Source organism: Triturus cristatus, chromosome 3_1 (genome assembly GCF_964204655.1).
Source record: "Triturus cristatus chromosome 3_1, aTriCri1.1, whole genome shotgun sequence".
NCBI lineage: Eukaryota > Metazoa > Chordata > Amphibia > Caudata > Salamandridae > Triturus > Triturus cristatus.
The window spans coordinates 1037757554-1037780424 of NC_140583.1; the positions used below are offsets into that span (position 1 = coordinate 1037757554).

Sequence of the window (22871 nt, forward strand, 5' to 3'; positions counted from 1 at the left end):
TAAGTGCCAGGGCTCTGACCAGGAGGCCACTGCAGCTTGCACCACACATCACCCTAGTCATCGCTGCCAAAACAACTACTAACCATCTCTCTCGCATGTAAATGCGACAGTTCCGATTATTCCAGGTCCCCAAAGCTAAAGGAATGGCTGGGGAGGCAGGTATTAGACATTTTTTAATGTATATTGTTTTCCTAAACAACTGTTAGACTGCTCATCTCTAAATTACATGAGCAGCGCCACCTTGTGGCAGACTGCCCTAAATGTGGTGTTGACAATTAGGTGCCGTGCCGAAAACCCGGAAATCAATTAAGTACCGGTGCTCAGCACCAGAAAGCTCCGGCTCAAATTAAGCACTTCGATCTGTGTCAATGGTGTCTTTCCAAATGGATCAACAATAGCGAAAGCCGGGTGTTTGTTTATAAGTCTTATTGGGCTTTGGCAAGGTCACAACCCTTCTGGAAACTCCTGCTGACAATGGATCTAGTGGCATATGTGTTTCTGAACATCTAGTCGACTGTTATGGGGAATTTCAGTTGACGCCATGGGTGCTTGGAACTAGATGTTTGTGACAAATGATGGCTATTGTTTTCAGCTAATAACTTTCATAACCAGTAGTTTCACTTATTTTTTTCCACTGGACCTATATAGCTTAAAGTGCACCAATGCAAATGCCACAACTGAATCCGACAGAAACCACCAGGAATTTGAATAACTGGAACTTCCACCAGTTTGGTACCAAAATATTACTTTTAAAATATCGAACGTCAGCAACATTGACTCCATAAGGTGAACTAAGACAATATAGTAGAGGAGAAAATAGAATATTAAGTCTTGGCGTACAATCAAGTCACACAATTACACAGTGGTAGAAACATTTAGGACACCTGGCAGAAGTAAATGAAACCATTTAGTTTACAGCTGAAAATGTTGCTCTGAATCAGGATCATTATGAATATTTTGATTTTGATGAAACTTCTAATTCTGACATCAGATTATCAAGATCAGACATCTAAGGATCGGCTGAGAGAGCGGCCGCGACCACTACCCCTCACTTCATCTGACGCCAGACGCCGCCGCGAGGAGCTGCAATCGCCGTTTCTGATGCCCTCGGTGCCTTCGGAGCCGCGGAGCCCTGAAGGACGGTTTCTTTTCATTTATTAACTGTCCACTAACTTTTTCCCAATTGAAGGGCTTGAGGCTTTTATATGTGGAGGCAACGTGCTTGCTCTTTAACGAGAAAAGGACTGTTTTGAGCTTTTTTTGGAGCTGGGTGGCGGTGTGCTGCAGTCATTTCGGTTTTGCTCCTTTTTTCTTACTTGCCTGGCTTGGGCTTTATACGTTGACTGCTGTGGACAGCTGTGGACTGATGTGGACTTGGGAAGCATCATTTAACATCACCAGGGACTCCAGGTTTCTCACCAAGAGTGGGTAAGTGTGGGATTTCTCCTTGCTCACCTTGTTTGCGGGTCGCTGGGTACGTCCCATAGAGTGATTTTGCAGTGTTTCAGCAGTATTCTGGCAGCATCTATATCGGCTACTGACAGAAGAGCGCTGATAGGAAGGCAGTATGCGAAAGCCTGGTAAAGCAACAAAGGGAACCACTCAGGTTGAATCTCCGATACTAGCTCAGAAAGTTAATAAGCGCGCAGCCCAAGCCGCAGCTCGGTTGAACCACGCGGCCGCATTTCAACAGGATCTTCCTCTCTCATCTGAGATTGCGGGGATGGCAAGTGCTGAAGCGGCTAAACAGGATTGTCCGGAGGCAATTACGGTGGATTCTGTTTGTCCCATTAGTCCTAGTGAGTTGGTTTCTATAAGGGGGGATTCGTCAATCTCTGCCGCCTTGTCTACAGAGACTTTGACTCCTGGAAAAGCAGTGACTGAGTCTTTGGAGGCTAGAAAGTATCCTATCTTCTTTAAAACCAAGCAGGGTGGGCCTCTGACTGAACCAGATACAGCAAATGAGATTGAAGGAAACAACCTTTTAGCAGCAGATATTGTTTTGGACGTCGGTCCAGAAGTGTTAATCTTCAAGTCTGGCAGTCTTCTTCCTTTTCCTCTTCCTTCTTCGCCATCTTCAGATCTTCTAATTCCATCATAAGGGGGAGGGCCCATGCCTCTTTCTATGCTGGATGTCTCAACGGAGTCTATGTCTATTTCAACATCACCAGTGGTCCTCGATCCTACTGATTCAGAGGCTCCCAAGGGCCCCCAGGCGGAGGATAGGCCCAATTTAAATCAGTCTGATCCCCCTTTAGGCTCCTTTTCTATGCAATGGGTCGCTAAGAGCCTCCTTAATTTGATTTTGGAAGAAACCCGTGAATTAAAAGCTTCCCAGTCTGCTGAGATTGCAGCAATAAATACCCGCCTGATGAAGATTGAGGAATCCATGGCTCAGATTCCGGTGCGGCTCGTGGAGGCCGAAACCAGGATTTGCCAATTGGAAGATCAAATGTCATCTCTGAATCATAAAGTGGCCACCTTTCAGTCTCAGAGAGCCTCATTGGAGTTGAAGTTGGAGGAGTTTTGGGCATCCCGGAGGGCTTAGAGGGGCAGCGGACGCTACAGTGGGTGGATTCCTTTATAAAGAAAAATGTCCTTCCTGAATTTAGCAGGTATCTGACGATAATGAGAGCTCATAGGGTTCCTGCACATCTCCCTACTAATGCCAAGTTCCCCCGGACTATATTGGTCAACTTTGGAGACTTTAGGGTCAAGGAGCAGATCCTAGCGATTATGCAGAGACAGTTCTCCTCGGCAGAAGTGCTATTATGTCGCATCTTTTCAGATATGTCAGCCTCCGCAGCAAAAAGGCGGAAAGAATTTGTCAAAATGCTTCATTTGTTTAAGGCACAAGGGGCACAAGCTATGATAGCTCAGCCGAGCAAGCTGAAGGTGCTAATTAAGGGCAAATTTCATATCTTTTGTAATGTCGCAGAGGCGCAGGAAGTGTTACATCAGATTTCTATTGATAAACCCTAATGGCTTTAAACTAGTCTTTGGTTAGCAGGGTGGAGGGTAAGGAAGGTTAATTATGGTAAAAGTTGGTTTAACTGTTACTTTTGTAGTTTAGGAAGAGGAAGTGAGGGTAAGGTGGGGGTGCCATTCAGTTGCACTAGGCACCAAATCATTGTGCCTGTCGATGGGTGGGTGGGCGGGACAGGTTGTCTGACTCTGAGCAGGCGTGGCCATCTGCTCAGGCGACAACGGGCCAAGGGTTGGGACACGGGGCGGTAAGGAAACTTTGGGGAAAAAAAGATCAGACATCTAAATTATTATTTCAGTTCTTCCTGATCAAACGCTGATGGGCATATCTGGGTTATACATAAATAGAGATATGCACATCACAATGATTTTTTTACAGGTAGCTAGAGCGTGTAAGTACCATATATATGTACACTCTCTTTGACTCATTAATCACTAAACAGGTAGAACAAATTACAGTAGTTAAAAGAAAGGTAGCATCATAAATAAACCATTTTATTCCTCTTCATATTTTGGGGGTTCACTAAGCCCATTTTTACAATATTGTATACATTTTTTCAGTGTGCTTGGTTTCTTCAGTTAGAGAACTTTGGGTTACAGACAACACATATTTTGTCATTTTGTGGCATGCAAGCCTAGGTCTTTCTAAAGCTTATGATGATGCTATCCTATATGATGGGATTTTCATCTTTGTGCTTCTGTTTTATTAAAACTGTGTGATAAAATGCGGTCTGTCAGGAACATCATGAGGTTTGATTGTGAGGGTGGGTTCTGGCATTGGCTCACATCCTACACAATTGGGCAACACTTGATATCTAAATCACCTGCCTTGGAAAGGGCTCATCTTTTCATGTCAAATAAGTCACCACTTTCTTAATTAGCAACGTTTTTTTTTATACCAGACCAGGAAAGGCTTCTAGCTTCAAACTCAACATTCGGCCCCTGCCTCTGTTTTTAATCGTCATCAACATCACTTTCACAGTAGTGAGAAGGAGACACGAAGTGAAAGCACAACATTTGAATCTAAGCAGATATCTATGCTTTTTAGGAATCTAAGAGAAGTCGTTCTTGAGATATGGCCAGCCTAAAACCAACTCAAACGAAGTCATCCAGAATCTTATTGTGACGCACTGTAGGAAAAGCAGGTGTAAGACAACCTAGGGAGAGCACCTGATTGATATGTTCTAGGATTAGGATTTACATCATTACGATTAACGTTTTTCCCAATTTGTTGTCAGCAGGGGTTAATCAATATTTGCATAAGCTTAAATATCAAGAATGAAGACTATCACGTCTTGACCTGCAAGAAACATGACTTATGGCAAATGCCTTTGGAATCCCTCTGGCCTTCTGATGTGCCACACATGCCTTCTGTATGGATCCATATGAATCCAGACAACTGTGTTGTCACCCCAGCCTTTATCTTGGATACAGAGTTGCCAGAATTATTCAAAGCCTGGGAAGCCAAGGGTGGTGTTTTTTAAAGGTCAACTCTTAGAAACCTTCAAGCTATGCATGACAAAATAAAAGTCTTTCAGAAAAACCCATCCGTCTAGAAAATCTCCCAGAGTTTAGTGGGTTCTTCATCAGCAAAACAAGAAAGGCCAAAGGCCAACTCTTTACCTGGTAGAGATTGAAGAGTGGCCCGATGAAGGTTGATCCATTTCAGTAAAGGCCCTTTCCTGATGCTCCTTCCAGACAAGGAGCTGCCATGTTGAGTTGCCACTCTTGCCATCATTTCTTCAGTGAGAGGTGGACATGCTCTCTGTATATTCTGCACCATTCAGGGATTCCAGACTTTTCCATCTGATTCTGTGTGGAAACTCCAATCCAACAAAGCAAGCAGGAATAATTACTGGATCAAGGGTCAGCGAAATGGGACTGTCTGTCAGCCTTGACAAAGTATAAAAGTCAAGAAAGACAGAGGGGCTCCTTACAATGTCGGTCAGAAAGCCTATGACCAACACCGTTTCGGATTCAGGACCGACCGACAGGCAGTCTGCGGTTATGACCACCAGATTACGATGTAACTGAACACTGTTCGGTCGATTTCCATTGTTCCCTAAGGGAGCTTGTGTTACAGCCATAAACAGGCTGTAATCCGAGCTGCTGTGGGGAAAGGGGGGGGGGTGTTCAAAACCTACACCCTGCCACAGACACTACACGGTGCCTGCCACACAGTGCAGGGTTTTACAGTGTGGTACCTCAGGTACCCCCTCGGGCATCAACCAAAGGCTAAGGAGGCAAAGGGGCCCTACTGGGGGCTCCCAAAGCTACTATCTGACAGCCTTTCTGTATTGGGAAGGCCGGCACAGAAAGGCTTTTGGAATCCAGCATCATAATCCCGTTGGCGGAAACACCATCCATAGGGGGTTACAGTGTGGTTCCAACCAACAGGAATACTCAGAGAACTGGTCGGAACCAAGTCGGAATGATTGGCCAGCCGTAAACCAACCGAGTTGGTCAGAAAGGCTCCGATGCGGTCCCGAAGGCTTTCTGACTGACATGGTAATGAGCCGCTAGTTCTTCAAGCAACTTCACTTGTGAAAATGTAATAATACACCGTTGCTATCTCTTATTTTGATGTCATTTGTTATGCTTCAATTCCATTGATGCTTTGTCTATGTTATAGTATGGGTGCCAGGTTCTTATGCTTCAAACTTAACCTCTTTCTAAGCCAGTTTGTTTGTATTTTCCTCATGTTTCTTTAGAGAAGCGGAAGATTTTAGTTTTCAGCTTGTTATTTCTTTGTCATTTGTTGCCCTCTAGATCATTGCAGATTTCCCTTTTTGATGGCTTCCACACCTGTGATGAGTTCATCTTATCAGATTGTCATGTTTGCTAGGTTTACCCTGTTCCCTATCATGGAAGGGCACCTACCTCCTGAGATTGAAGATTGCCATAAGGAAATGTGGGTGAGAACTAATCAGGATTACCAAACCAGTAACAATTACTGAGCTACTTCTGGCACCAGAGAATCCTGTAAAGAATTGGCATGAGTTTTTTTTTGTTTTGCATCGATAATCAGTCAAACAGAGGCATCTCACTCAGCCTGGAGCTTTTAGCTTCAAGTTCTGTTTTTCTCAGGATCTGCCCATCAAAAGCATCTGTGGAATTCGTTTAAGTTATTGCCTGCAGCCTCTCTCACATGTTGCCTGGTGCCCTGAACCAGAAAAAGTGCAAAAATAAGCATCCTGGCCAGGCCCAGCTCCAAACCCAGTTAAACAATAGCCACTCTTGGCTTGACCTTCCATAGCCATAGAGTTGTAATGTTGGACTTAGCTCTCTCTACAGGGTCACCCCCAGACTTTCTGGCATCAACCCTCCTGATTTATGAATTTTGTTGGCATTGGGAATCTGTGCACTTTACTATTGTTAGCCAGTGCTAAAGCACTTGTGCTTACTCCTTAAAACAGTGTAACATTGGCTTATACCTAATTAGTTTGTTCAAATTACTTATATGTCCCTAGTTAAAGGGGTATACCATATATCAATGACCGGTAAATTAAATGCTACTAGTGGGCCTGCAGCACTTATTGTGCCACCTACATAAGAAGTGTCTTAAAACATGTCCCAGGTCTGCCATTGCATCTAGTGTGCATTTTTAAACTGCCAATTCAAATCGGCAAAATAAACTCCTTGCCAGGCATAAACCTCACTTTTTAATACATAAAAGTCACCACTAAAGTAGGCCCTAAATAGGATGCATTTATTCAAAAAGGTGGACATTTACTTTTGAGTAGGGGTGGGCAGAACTCACAGAGTTTTTCTCCATGAGATTCTGCGGAGTTCTGCCCACCTATTTAAAACTTGAAGGAATCGATTGAGTGCTTTACAAATTTACCATGGTGGTAATACAAAGATATAATCAAATAACAGAAGGCATCTTTTGCCCAGAGGACGTGCATTAATGTGAGATGTCACACTGGGGTCAGTGGCATGGAGCTTTGGGGACTTGCAGAGCTGCAACTGATTTCCGCACACATGCCTCCTCTAATGGTACTGCATAATGCGAGAGGGTGACTGGCATTAAGGACACTGTGTGCAATGTGCTGCGTTGTTAACCGACTGTGGCTGCCAAACTGCAGAGGTAGCAAAGTCACTGCTTCCAATCCAGTTCAGTCTTTCATATTCATACAGTACAGACAGCAGCCGGGACAGTGGACTGACTGAATGTAAATAAAAGAGGTAGTAGGGACAGCAAGTGTTTCTGTCTATTGGCCCTGTGACAGAATGCTTTCCTGGTTGTTCCCCTCATTATCCAGGGAACCCCAAGGTAGCTTTGAGGGTCCTGTGTCTCCGGTGTCTCCTGCAGCATGTAAGGAGGCAGCGGTCTCATATGCTTCAGGCCACTTATTTAGTCTGTAAAATGTTAGCGTACCTGGGCCGCACAACAAACAATCCCAAGATTGAACATATTCTGGGCAGCATCTTTGAAATTAATGTGTAAGGTGACTTTGGATTGAGGCATTCTGGCTACCTCAGCCAATCACTGTCACAGTATGCAGCACATAACTCTGAAGTGCTGATTGGCTGTGAAGTGCCCTCATGCCTCTGTTCTAACCATCCTCCAAAAGTCAGCGGGTGCCGCCCAGTTTGGAGCAGGCTAGGATTGGCTGGCGGATCACTGTCTGGCTTCAGGGAAAGGTTTGTGTTTTTGGGCAGACAGTTATGAGGAAGACTCAACTATTTTGCACTCCTCTCACCTAGCTTGAATGAGAACAGTCACAACAATGTTGTCAAATATGAACTCATAAACGCAATACACCTCCTCCACCATCGAAGGTCTATCTCAGATTAATCCCCCCCAAAAAATCCAGTCAATGGTAGTATCCTGGGACTTGTACCAGGCACATAGTTGCAAGGTGCAAAGTAAAATTTCAGCAAGCCTTGAGACAGCTGCTGAATACTCAGGACTGGAAGCTGTACTCTGCAACATCAGACCAGCCGACAGATGTGCTGCTGCTTTACATCTTTGTGGAGATATCGCCACCACTCCAGTTTCTCACATAGCGAACATTTTACTGCCAAGGAATCTAACATGTAACCAATGACCAAAATGAAAATGCAAGGATTCAAATTTAGAGGAAGCACACAGTTACACCAAAGCTCCTAACCCTTCCCCACATTCTCACCCTAATTCCCTTGCTTACTTCTCACAGACACAGTGAAGTAGACATTGCTCGCACATGGAGGAAGTACAAAGTCCAACCTGCGGGGGCCGCAAGGTCAATGAGGAAGTCTTTTCATCGAGCACTCTTTCCTGCGTAGCCATCTCAGCACCCTAAACAGGTCTAAGGCTGCACCGTGCATTAACAGACATCATCTTATTCGGGTTGGGTGCCAGTAAACTTTGCCACCGTGATGGTTGGCAGACTTTTTGCTCCAAGCGAGGTTCCCTGGTATCTCTTCCCATTTACGAATGGGTTACCATAAACTTTAAGTTGGTGATAAAATGCGAATGTTTTGTGACCGCATTTTGGTTGCAAAACATTCTTACATTCCACTGCGAGTCTCTATTAGGAAAGGACACCCTTAACACACCCCTTTCTAGTACCTAATACCTAATTGCGAACCCATTTTGCAATTCGATATTAGGTTACCGAATCACAAAATGGGCATTTCTACATAGAACAATGCTTTTTTTCTGGTCGCAAACAGCCCGATTTGCATGTATGTCGTTTGCAACATGAAAAAAGCTGCGTACATGTGGTCCTTTGTTTCCTCATTGGCTGAAGGGCTCCTAATGCATTGGGCAGCATTCCAAGATCCATAGTGCTTTGCCCGCAAGTATGAGAAACTCGGTTTTGCTGCCACTTAGTTTCAAGTTGGTTCTTTCCATATATTCATTGACAGCAGAAAAGAAATATCTTACAAAAATAGGAGCAGCTGGACTAGTCACATGATACAAAGAAATATTTGTGCCTTAGCTGTGCATGTAATGAAGTGTAGTCCAATCCTTCTGATAAGTTGGGCCAAGGGAGTGACAGATATTAAACAAGAGTTGGCAGAGCCAATAGGTTTGACCCGTGGCACTCGAGTTCGAGAAAACAATATAAAATGCCTGATGCAGTGCAAAGTAATAAAAAAGGATTGTTCTATGTTTACAAGGCTCTGATTAGATAAAGAACTGAATTGTGATGATGTTGTATGTAATAAAAAGAACCCTCATGCATTTCAACTGAGGAGGAAGGATGTACACAAACAGCCAGTGGAAAGAAGTTGAGACTAAGATTTTCCAGAGGGATAATCCAAGATGTGATTGATAATGTCTCAAGCCAAATGGTGAGGATTCCTGAGCCAAAGAAGCCAGTAGCTGAAGGAGGCTAAACCCAAGCCCTCATAGTATGCACTTATACCATTTGCCATGATTGGTGCATGCGCCATTACATAAATCCTAAAAGGGCAAGCAAAGACATTTGTCAGAGCACCAAACTTGTCTGCTACTAATATCATGATGTATCTCCTATTTGCATTCTAATGGGAGCCAAGTAATAGTTTGCTGCCTTCAGAAAGGTTTCACAGCTAGAAAGTCACTGTCGCTGCCAATTCAATTCTCTTTTTTTTATTTTCCCATGCCTGGTTCAAACATTCACAAATCAATTTATTATTTCTGATCAGGAAGGCAAACACAACAATTCAAACACAATCGAAGATAGCTAGAGCAGTTTTTAAAATATAAGTAAAACTGGGAATTTATTTTTAAGCAAGAAACAGATAAAACAAACCTGAACCCAATTCTGTTAGTGTTACAGAGACTGGCATCATATGAGTGGTGTTCTGTATGTGGCCTCAAAACATTATTATTTTTAAATGTGTGTATGTATAATATATGTTATAATAAGCAGGTAACCGTGTATGATGGGGATGTTTTTAACCAAATGGGGTCTGAGTGAATTGAACTAAATGAGAGCGAAGCTCGAGTTATCTGCAATGTCACTTAAAACCCTAAAGGATGCATAAGGAAAACAAAACACAATACTTACTACAGAGATGCACCTTTCATCAAACAACTAATCATTCGAAAATAGGGACTGTGAATTTTTTTTTTTCCCACTAATGAGGTTTCGAGACGTTCACAATTTTTGCTCTTTGCGCTGATTGCTAAGTGTTATGGTGCAACTTCGCCTTCACATATGGAACCTTTTTTTTCACATGGCGCAAAAATTTCACGACGTAGCAAAATCATTTTCACTCAAGTTCAGCCCAGCTGGAAATGATATGCAAGTTTGACCTTTTCCAGAGTTCTTAATAAGCAGATTGGCATTCCACAGAAAAGAGCCATGAACAATGTTTTGCAAAATATATGATATAGCAAAGTATTATATCAATCCTGTTGAAAATAATTTGTGCATGAGCTGTTAGCTCACATAGCTCAATTTCATTAAGTGTGCTTTTTATGTAGCAAAGCTAAAAAAAACAGTTGTAACCTTTGCGAAGATTTCCTTAGAACTCCCAAAAAGTTGGAAAAAACGCGCAACTCCTGACAGCTATCTCTAACAATCAAATCAACAGACAACACAGCTGCTGCACAAATGCTGATCGACACATAGGGTATATTTCACGAGTGAAGTTATGCATCACATGCAACAGAAAGTATAAGATGGATAAACACCTCACAACATGACATACAGAATGAGTTTATTCAAGAACAACAGGGCTTAGCAGCACAACTGCAGGGCAGTGCAAATGAGAGGGCAAGGACTGTATTAAACATAGATGGAAAAATATGAGAATCTTCATCACGGGTGGGGCACAATACAGCATAGAAACACGAAAAAGGCCGAGTGTCACGAAGGAAATAGGATGGAGGAAGGTAAAATGAGTACTTGGGAATTAGTAGCTCACTTAAGGGATAGTAAAATGCTGCACCTGGCAAATGAAGCCATTCATTGGTGGAGCCTATTTCAGTGCCTACTAACTGTGGCACAGTGGGAGGGCGTTAATTACTCCAGCAAATTTTAATTTTCATTCACAGCAGGACAGACAGCAACACGAAGCATAATAAAGACCCAAAGGAAAGTCTGCCAAAAAATGGCCTGTTCATTATTCATGTCACAACAAAGTATCATGGACGCCCCAAAGGTCCCAAATCACAGAAAAGTCATACATTCACTAATATTTTGACTACATGACTATTTTTGTAACTGGAAATGTATGTATGTACATTTTTGCATGCGCAAATGTCACCCTGTTGGACCAGGCTCTCTCTGCATGGTCACCCCTAAACATTTTGCCTCTACCCTCCTCTTTTTTTGCTGAATTTGTTTTTGATGGCCTTATGCTCTCTCCTCAACACATGGTTTCAATGGTTTACACTTGATGGACATATTTAATTTGCGTGCAAGTCCCTTGTAGTGTGTATGCCATATGCCTGGGCCTGTAAATTAAATGTTACCAGTGGGCCTGCAGCACTTTTCGTACCACCCACATAAGTAGCACCTCAAAACCTGTCCCAGGTCTGCCACGTCAGCATGAATGCAGTTTTAAACTGCCAAGTCAGCTTGGCATTAAAACCCTGTTGCCAGGCCTTAAACCCCCCTTTTATTACATATAAGTCACTCCTAAGGTACGCCCTAGGTCACACATAGGATAGGGTGCTGTGTAAGTAAATGGTTGGATACATACTTACTTATATGGTTTATGTGATTCTGGGCAAATCACTTAATCTCCCCGTGCCCAGCAAAAAAATAAAAAATGAATGTGTCCTCATGTAATGCAACTGGTGCTATGTAAAGCACTGTGATACCCGATTCGGGTCAAGTTCGCGCTATATAAAACTCTGTAAAATAAAAACAAAAAAAGTGGTTTACACGTCCTGGTAGTGAAAAACTCCTAAAATCGTTTTTCACTACTGTGACTCATACTCCTCACATGGGATGACATTGGAGATTCTTTTCAAATTTAATAAGCTGTAATTTCCAATTGGGGGCAAGTAGCCATATCACGATTGGTGTCTTTAGAATTGTAATGAAAATCTCTATTTAATGGTGACGTAGGGGTTTTGATTACAATTTTGAAAATGCCACTTTTAGAAAGTTGCCATTTTGTCGCCCTCAGCCCTTTTGTGCCTGTAGCTTGTCTGGGTGTAACTGACAGTTTGACTTTGTAAATTCCTTCCAGACTGTCACACAATAGAGGGATTAAGAGTGCATGGAAGGGCTATCTACTGGCATGATGAGAGGGTGGAGGTGAGCACAGCCCCACTTGCAATTGAATGGGGAGTGCTCTGCCCTCACACAATGGACATTGACACTGCAGCCAGCTTGAAGCCAAGGCAGTGAAGTAAGGAAATTCCATGCACTTCAAAGCCACTGTCCAGAAGCTTCTCCCATCTTCCAGAAGGAGTTCACTAGGGTATAAAACTCTTGAGTACATTTCTGGACCTGTGGATACTCTGCCAGGATGAAGGATTGCTGTGCTGCTACAAGGACTGCCACTCTGCTGGACTGCTGACCTAATGCTGTCTTGCAGAAGTGCTTCCTTTCTGCCTTGCTTCACTCTTGCCTGGTGAACAAAGGCTGGACTTGCAACTTAAACACAGAACCACCAGAGTGACTTAAAAGGGCGAGTTCTTGGCTTCCTGAGCTTAGCCTCAGGGATGAAAAAGGCTCCCTTCCACATTCAGGCCTGCATATGAACCCAGCTTGAGTGAGTCCTGACCCTCTAAGTGGTGCCCCACCAGTCATGCACCCTTAGAAGTGGTTCTGAAGATGACAAGGCAGCCAAAACCCAAAAGTCTAGACTTGGAATTGTTTTGGGCTAAAAACTGTTCTGAGAACTGGGAGGAGACCGGGGCCAACCTGCTCGCCGATCTGCCTGAGGTGTATCGCCGGTCAGATTGAATTTGCTGCTTCTGTCAATGTTTTCTTCTCCACAGCAGCAAATCCTTTTCAGCGGTCCTTCACCAAAGGGATATTCTGCTTCATTGAACTGTTGTCGGCTACAGCCCTCTGCCTCGTCCCACTGGAGATTTTCGACTACTATTTCAGAGACTAAGTTCAAACATAGAAATCCTCACCGTAGCTTTGGCCCAAGCCTATCCAAAGATGAAACTCCCTCCTTGGACACCACCTGCAGCTTTGCTCCACTGAACTTTATCTTCTCAGAAATTTTTTCTCAGAAAACCATCAAAGTCCGAATATAAGCGCTGAACGGGCCAAATCCCCTTCTTGTACCTGAACCGCGCTCCATCACGGCCAGCCATATTTTTAGACTTTGATCCAGTCTCACGCGACTAGATGGCCGCAGCTGGCACTTTGATCTTTTAGGAGCCAGTCTTCATTAAAAAATTTGAAACCTCATAACTCCGATTCTACTGATTGGATTTTCATCATATTGTTGTCAAATAATTTATAAAAATGTACTCTATGTTTCTAAGTTGGTTTGAAATGTCTTATGTGTTGTGGTTTAACTTTAGCACTGTTTTTTGGGCTGCATAAATACTTTACACATTACTCCTAATTTTTTTGTGCCAAGCTACCCAGGGTTAAGCACAGGTTAATTTAGTGATTTTTTTGTGGTTCACAATACAAGGGATTGTGGCTTTTGCTTGACCAGGTCTCACATCCCAGTACCAGGAATCAATTTCTCAAACATGTTGTAGTTGTGTTTTAGTTTCTGAACATTTTTCCCTGTGGAGACCCTCCTTCCACAGGGCTCCCATGAATTGGGTGGATGTTCTCCTCATTCACATTGTAAAATACAAGGTCACTTTTGTCCTTGACTGTAGCAAATCTTGAAAAGTTGCAGGTTCCTTTTAGCTCTAAATGGTTTTTGAATACCCACTAAGATAATGTTTGTTGGTCTTCACACCCTTAACACCCACAAAACGTCATGTGAGAAGATTTGCTCACTGTTAGAAATTGGGTCTCTAGTTGGCAGTGGTTTGTACCCTGTTCACGTAGGGACCCTCACTCTAGTCAGGGTAAGTGAGTCACACAGGTAAGATAGCCCCTGCTCCCCCCCTTGGTAGTTTAGCACGAGTAGTCAGGCTTATCTCTGAGGCAATGGGTAAAGTGATTGTACACACCCACACCCACACACACAATAATACAGTAAAAACCCTACAAAAGGAAACCACATCAGTTAAGAAAAATAGGCACTATTTATCTGAATAAAGCAAGACCAAAAAAACAAAAATACAAAATACAAAAGTCAAAATGTCACTTTTAAAAGGTTAGACAAGTTTAGGCCATAAAAATCAATAGAATTCATTAGTTTATGCATCAAACATCAAAGAAGTTGCAAGGTGCAGGGCAGGTGGGGTGTCGGTTCCTTACTGGCAGAGGAGGTGATGCGTCGGTTCCTTACTGCTGGGCAGAGGAGGTAATGCGTTGGTTCTTTTTGTGCTAGGCACCAGAGGTGATTCATTGTTCCTTAATGACAGGGGAGGTGATGCGTTGATTCCTTACTGGCAGGGAAGGTGATGCATTGGTTTCGAGACATGCGGACTCGGTTCCTTACTGTGGTGTGGTGTCAATGAAGAGTTGGTGTCGAGGGATGATACGTCAAAAATCCAGACGCGCTGTGTTGATATGGCGGTGTGGATGCAGACATTGCATCGATTTCACATCCAGGAGGGAGGCACTTCATCGATTCTTCAGCTGTGACCAGGTACTGCATCGGAGTTGGAGCGGGTGCCACGGACATCAGTGACACGGTGCTTGGGACTCACGCTGTTGCGATTTTTCAACATGCTGTGACGTGATCTGGGGCCTGCGGTGAAAGCCATGGTTGATGCTTCCAGCGGGGACCATGCTTCAGTGCAGACAGTGGCAATGTATCCAGAAAACAGGCCCTGGGAGTCAATGAGTGGATTTTCTCTTTGAGATCACCAGGTTACACTTACCCGGGCCCAGGAACCAGATTTAGCACCACTTGGCAAGTCAAGACACTAAGCAGAAGAGCCCCGGCACTGGTAGGTGAAGTATTTGATGGCCCTGAGATATTTGTACGGGAGGCAAGCCCGCACAAGCCCTTGGAGAACTTTGGAAGCAGGGTCTAGAAAGCAAAGTCCAGTCCTTTCACTCCCAGGACAGAAGCAGCATACAGCAGGCCAGCACAACAAAGCAATGTGCACCACACCTGTCCCTCCTACAGCAGCTAGCCCTCTTTTGGAAGAATGTCCCCAGTCCAGAAGTGTTCTGATTTTGGGGTGTCAGGGGTCCAATACTTATACCCCTTTCTGCCTTTGAAGTGAGCAAACCTCAAAGAAAAGTCTTTGGTGTGGAGACAGCTTTGTGTGAAGACAAGCACAGCCCTATTCAGGTATCAGTGACAACTCCTACCACCACTCTAGCTCAGGAAGACCCATCACCTGGTGATGGACCATCATGATATGCAAGGCACACCTCAGTTTCCTTTGTGTGACTGTCAAGAATGAATGCACAAGGATCCATCTGTTAGCCAACCCAGACATGTATTCTACAGACAGGCAGATGCACAGAATGGTTACGCAAGAAAACGTCCACTTTCTGAAAGTGGTATTTTTAAACCCACAATATAAAAACCAATGTCACCAAAAGATGTATTTTTAAATTGTAAGTTCAGAGACCACAAACTTCAAATCTCTTTCTGCTCCCAATGGAAAATGACACTTAAACAATGTTTCAAGGCAATCCCCATGTTATCCTTTCAAAGAGATAGTCCTTGCAATACTGAAAAATGAAATTAGCTGTATTTCACGATTAGGTCATGTAAATCACACCAGTACATATCCTACCGCTTAAATACACTGCACCCTGCCCATGGGGCGGCCTTTGGCCTACCTTAGGGGTGACTTACACGTAGTAAAAGGGACGGTTTGGGCCTGGCAAATGGGCGCACTTTCCAGGTCGAAATGGTAGTTTAAAACTGCACTCACAGACACTGCAGTGGCAGGTCTGAGACATGTTTGCAGGGCTACACTTGTGGGTGGCACAATCAGTGCAGCAAGCCCGCTAGTAGCATTTGATTTACATGCCCTGGGCACACCTGTTGCACTTACTAGTAAATCAAATATATCAATCATGGATAAACCAATTTAATCAGAGAGCATATGCACTTTAGCACTGGTTAGTAGCGGTAAAGTGCCCAAAGTCCTAAAGCCAACAAAAACAGGTCAGAAAAAAAGGAGGAAAAAAGCAAAAGGTTTGGCGATAACCCTGCAAAAAGGGTCAGGTGCAACAGTCACATTGAAATTCCACCATTATGTCTTAACGTTCCATGGAAGCAAATCCATTTACCATTGCAAAGTGGTTTTATGTTAAGCAGAAATGTGGATATGCATTTGAAAATTAAGATATTTACACACTCAAGTGAAATGTACATTCTCAAATACATTATTTAACAAATTACTCTTTTTCCAAATATACTGTAAGCACAGCAGCACAGTCTGCACAGGATCAGGGGAAAGGGTACCAAGCCATTTTATAATCACTTTAAAAGTCAGCTGCAGAAATAAAATGCCTAATGATTAGCAACACCATATGATGGGACAGCAGGGGATCACACTGAGATCACCCTTACATGCATGCACACACAGTGATTAGGGTCTAGCACTACTGATGTAGTGAAGCCATCCTTTAGTAATGGTCTTCACCTCTTTCTGAGAGGTTTTGTAGGAAAAACAACCCATTCCAGAAAGAACACTGTCTGTCCATGTTGTAACATGGGTTACATAGAGGATGCCCTCTGGAAAGTAATGCCTGACAGCGCAAGGAGGAAAAAGCCAAAGGCACAAAAAACCTCCAAAGTGCTGAGTCCTAACAGTGAAATAGTTATTCCAAGACTGAAGTTTGGATCTGTTTAAAACCACAATTGGAGTAGAGCTAGAGTAAAGCCAGAACTGGAGAACAGCTGTAGCTGGAGAGGCCAGACACGGAGTAAAGCTAGAGTAAAACCTGGCCTGGAGCAGAGCTAAAGCTGAAGTAGCTGGACTGAAGCAGAGCTGGAGCAGACACAGCTGGTTCAAGATGGAGCTCTGGCAGACACGACTGGGGCAAACCTGTGCTAGAGCAGAGAAGTATCTAGAGCAGGAGTAATCAGTCCAACAGTAGGAGCAATTCAGAGGAGGTGAAACACACTGGTACTCTTATCAAAGACTCTTTAATACTGTTAAGACAGGAACCACCTGAATGGAAAGTGCTGGTCTCAGAAAGGAACATGCTAAAATTGTGTTGAACTTTGATGTGGGTGGGGTGGGGGGTTGGTCCCCCCACTCTTACCTGTGGCCATCACGGGGCAGCAAATGCGGGAAGCGCCAGCACCCCTGCTCTTACATGCTGCCACAGAACGGCGGCAATCCCAGGGACCACCATGGGGGCCAAAGTTCTAGCTACGCCACTGTGACCATCTTGGAATGGAGTCTCAGTAAAGGAGTGTTGGACTGGAGCTTTCAACTAATATTCTTTCCTTGTCCAGATCATAACAAAATCACATTTTCCACATTGGCAAGGTCCAAAATAATCTAAATGAAGACCACTGTTTACTACCACTATGCACAATCACACAACAGTAGGAACGTTGCACAATTATAAATGAAGTTCTAACATATGAGTTGCCATGTGAAAAGAAAAATTATTTTTCAGTGACAGGACGTATTTTGCATTTGGCAGGCAATCTATATAAAAGGAAAATTTAAAAACAATCGGCCTCATGCCAACAAAACACCCACCCAAACCACTAAACAGGCAACGGTGTTGAAATGAATTAACTGAAAATGATTAATAGATCTGTGACAATTTGAGTGTGAAGCCGGTGGGGGTGGGGAGAAGGGGAGGTAAAAGGCGAAGAGATAAAGGAACCGGATGGGGGTCATACAGCAACCAGGGGAACAATGCGGGAGGCACGCAGTACAGACACAGGGACACCGTTAATCGATTTTTTTGATTTGAACACTCTAGGAGAGTATAAATGAAATTCAGAACGAAATGTGTGGCCCCGTTGTATTTACTTATGTGTTTGTGTCTGTAGACTGTTCATGTGCATGTGTGCAAGCATATGAAGAAATAATGCACACAGGTATGAAGTTAGAAATCCGCTTAACCGCTGCTGGGGGAGGGAGAGTTGTGTATGCTAAGGTCTAGACTTTCTCTAAGAAAGTGTTTTGTCGTGCAAGGACACAAAGCATCAAATACAACTATTGAATTAAACAACAAAGGCATTGTGGCCCAACCCAAGCCCATGGAAATCTAGGGAAATTAATTAGCTTCTAGCCACAAAAGTATCAGCTAATAACTATGTGGGGAAAGTGAATAAAAATAGGTTTAGCAGTGTACATGAAGGTCAGCAGAAGTGACAATTAACAGAAACAAATAGAGTTCAATGCAAGAGAGTAGTAAGGATAAAGGTAAATTATGAATTGTCTTTCTTGGACGTTTTTGTTAGATGTTGTTCAAAGGTAGTCCAATTCACATGTGCACATGGTTGCACTAATGGACTGGTATGTTGTATTGTAATGTGGCAATATAGAGATCCTGAATTACACCTGGTAGACAAAGTAATGGACTTTTTCCCGGGGGAAATATTTTTCTCAGTGAGAAATGCCCTAGGCTCTATTGGATTAAAACTCTATGCTTTAATATATATTCTGTTCAGTTCACAGTAGAAGGGAAGAACGCCAAATTCAAAGCAACTTAAGGAGGGGGAATGTGCCTCTCAATGTCAAATGCTCGAGGAAAATACTTTTTATGTGCTGTGTGGCTTCCATTGAGTTAGAAAGATTTCTGAGGGTTGAAAGGGGTCTAGCTGAAGATTTCAATGAAGCAGGCCATCAACCTTGCATCATTGTTAGGTTTATGCAGGTATTTTACTGATGTCTTCTGGGGCCGCATAATGAATATGGTGCACTGTCCTGCTCTGCAGAACAACGTACACGTAGGTCAGTACACAGGGTGATGACTGGGGCATTGCACCATATCATAAAAAATACACTGTTCCGAGTGCAGATTTGAGGCCATGCGTACACTGAGAACAGCGCATTCGTGAAAGATGGGTCGGCTATTTTAATCCGTCGGTCTGCCTTTCACTGTGTGGGCGACAATGCGGCTGGCATTTGAAAAAGGACAGAGATTGCCCTGTAGATGGGTGCAGTTAGTGACTACACCCAACTGCAGGGGGATGTCTGGGGAAGTCCATGGGGCCCCTTCCTGCCTCTCCATGGGATGCTCTCAAGGGCACACTGATTGTATGCCATCTCAATGTGCACAAAGTTAGTGCGCCTCCTGACAACTCAATTGCCTCTGCACCCATGTCTGTAATATAGCGCAGACGTAGAGGTAAAGTGCTTCACCATTTGCATGAGATCATGCCCCCATGCAAATGAGGGAATGCTCATTGAGATGGACCGTCACACATAGTGCTAGCTCCTTTTGCCTTACAAAAGAGACTGCACAAGTAGCTGCTGCCCCTACTGTAACACCAAAGTGCCCCATAGGTGAAAAAAGTGGACACACATACACAGTGCACCCCCAGGTGACATTGTGCCAGATGTACGATCCTTTTTTGCGCTCGCAAACGGAAGATCGGCCCGTTTGCGACCGCGAAAAAGGGTCATGGCATGTACAAACGCTATTTTGCGAGTCACTGACTCGCAAAATAGCGTTTGCGACTCTTGATATTAGGAAGGGGCGTCCCTTCCTAAAAGCGAGACTCAATGCCATTTACTATTGTTTTGCAACCCCTTCCCTTTTGTGAATGGGTGGGTAAATATTTTTTAAGAGCAGGCAGTGGTCCCAGGGACCACTACCTGCCCTTAAAAAATTAAATAAAAAATTAAACTGAAAAGTTTCATTTTTCTTTTTCAAATGCATCTCGTTTTCCTTTAAGGCTTGCCTCATGAATATTCATGAGGCATGCAATTTGCGACCCCATTGGGAATTGCTAACAGTGTCTGAGACACGTTGTACGTTCACTTTTGCGAATCGCAAAATGCGAGTTGCAAGTTGACGCAATTTGCGACTCGCAAAAGTGAATGGTCGTACATCTGGCCCTTAGTATCACGCGGCCCATGGTAGCAGGGGGTGATTCGTTGCGCTATATTAAGTTTGGATAACGTAATAAAAACCTTTTGAATTTCTATAGCTGTTAGGTTTTAATGTCAAGTACTACTCAACGCCACCTAAGGAAATCTGCAGATGGAGCTATGGCCCCTTAAAATCCTGGTATAGCTGGTGGGAATCAAAAAGACACTAGTCTCTCTCTTAATACTAAATAAAGCTAGAAAGAGAGTAGGGGACTCACACTTGCCCTTCAGCTACAGAAATACCCACTGTAGCCTGTAATGTCTCTATTCACTTTGACTCCCACAACTACCAAGTCACTGCTGTCTGTTCGCGGATGAGCCCAATAGTAGGCATGTTGGGTTAACCAGCAGGTAAATACCTTAAGGAACTGAGGGATGCATAGTTGATGTGGTGGTCCAACCCTTCTAGACACTTTCAGCCCAAAAGGGACTCTTCTACATTAGAAAAGGCTTCTACCTCGCCACTCAGGAACAGTCACCCAGGTACAGATGCATAGCAGCTGTCAAATCTTTAAGCCCCCAACATGTAACAATATTGGAAAGATCTGTGTATGTGCTGATGTATTTGCTAGTTTCAATGTTAAGTGTTAACCTTACTCTAAAAAAGAGAAAGCAACTTATGCAACAAAGTTATGTCTTCAAAAACCAGAGTGAATTTCCTGTTTATTTAAAGATGGGAAAGGTCTGACTTTTGAGCTTTATGTGTAAGTAAACCATTTCTCTCCTGCATAATCACTGTCCAGTAGCTTTCTTTGGATTGGATAAGTGTAGGAAGGCTCCTTACCATACAGATAGCTCTACGTCTTCCATTCATAAAGGCTGAACCAGACCTAAACAGTTGTTCACATCTAATCAGAGGACTGGCTGCCATTTTAGGCGGCGTTCAGATTTAGAAGCCTAACCCTGCCAAACAAATAACAAATATGCTGCTTTTACTAAGATGTTCATATGCTTCTTAAATGTCATCAAGCTGCTGGCTACAGTTCTGAATGAATATATATGTATATTTAATAGTAATAGATATTTTCTGTCACAGTCTTGTTAGCATCCTGTTCACTGTGGTGACAAGAATCGACACAAGCACAGAAAGTGCGTAAGCAGTAAAGACATTAGCATGTGTTATTAGTTCTTGAGGCTCAAATGTATTGATTAAGTGTCCTTTAGTAAACCAGAGCTTGATGTACTATTATTCACTAACAAAATATATGCACCGACTTTTTGCAAATGGAATAGTATTTTGCATACCGATCTATGTACTAATTGGCCGATTCACAAACTACTGAATCGCAGGTAGATGCAGAAGGACTTTCCTAATTAATATTCATTTCACAGTTCACAATTTATGACAGGAATCGTTAGGCTTTTGCGATTCCTAAATTGCGATTCCTTAATAATCGCAATTAAGTAATCGCAAAAGCCTACCTTGATGCATGTGCCCCTCTATAACCCTTTACCCTGATCAAGTCAGAGTAAAGGGTTATATTCTCTAGCCTATTTAGAGGTGAATTTTTAAGATAGTTGCCTGATTTGCCTGTGTATTGTGGATGAAAATTTGGGCCTGCAAAGTATATATTGCAAACATTTTGTAACCCGCTGCTCCTCGTAATCTTGCCATATTTGATGATTCTAGTGGCTATTTGGCACTCCCTTGCTGGAGTTGTCAATGGTGACTTCCTAGCATTGCATTGGTCTTTTGGGTGTTGTGCTTTGGTAACGTGCTTTTTTGCAATTAGTTTGTCAAGGTGGATTTAACTCTGAACGAAAAATTGTAACTGGAGTTTTTGTTTTGCAACGAGGTGGTATTCTTTGTTCAATTGCAGTTGCCATCTCACATTTAGTTCTCAATTGGAGGATACAGTTGTCCCTTCACAGCAATCACTCTGTTGTCATACTTATGCTCTTTTGGCAATTACCATCGATTACCTTCTAAGTCCCATTTGCTGAAAATCTAACAGGAGAACTCAGTCAAATCTATCCCAATACTTACGCCTTCAACCCCTCATGAGTCTGACATCACAGGTGTGTGTTGTGACAATATATATATTTTTTAAAGCAGATGTTATATAGCGCGAACTCGACCCAAATATATTGGAGCGCTTTACATGAGCACCGGTTATGTTACAAATTCAGGCACAGGGAGATTAAGTGATTTGCCCAGAATCACAGGATGTAAACGCGACCCCGAGGCTAGAACCCTGGTTTCCAGCACCAAAGTCGTCAATCTATCCGACGGACCACATCCTCTCCCCAATTATTGAGATACAAGGGATGAGCCAACAAGTTAGCGTACATGGTGGGGGGCCCATACTAGTCTGCTCGGTGTCAGGCCAGAGGCGTAATGAAACGTGAGGGGGCCCCCTTGCAAAGTACATGGAGGGGTCCCCCGCTCTGGACCCAGTCAGCAGCTATCAGGCCAGGGGCCTGAATTCCATGAAAAGTGCTAGAGGGGGCCTCCTGCAGCTCGCCCCCCACACCGTGGGGGCTGCGGGGGTTATGGTTACGTAACTGTATCAGGCATTTCCCCAAATGATATCAGGACAAGCAGAGATCGGGGTATACGTGTCATTATTTCTGTTCTTCTTGCATGGTAGCACCCCCCCCCCTTTAAAACTGGTAAATGTGGTAGCTAACCCTTTACCTGATTAACGTCATAGAATTTGATGACTGAGAAGGAGCCTAATGACCATCACATCTAACTCATAAAAAGTCCTCAAAGTGGTTCAGGTTGTGTTTTGAAACCAGTGCAGTCCCAGAGAAAAGAGGCGTGATCTGCAGGCTCCTCAGGTACCCTAGTCAGGGCTGCTCATGGATTTTGCAGTACTGTAAATGTGCACAGTCAGCATGTACAAGAGATGCTTACCTTGCTAAATGAGATGATGAG

At 43.4% G+C, this 22871-nt stretch overlaps 1 protein-coding gene across 1 annotated transcript in view; it reads left to right on the top strand.

Moving 5' to 3' along the window:
* TMEM163 (transmembrane protein 163) overlaps positions 1 to 22871 on the top strand; it is an 848993-nt gene that overhangs the window by 543993 nt on the left and 282129 nt on the right. The gene's annotated exons all lie outside the window — the stretch shown is intronic.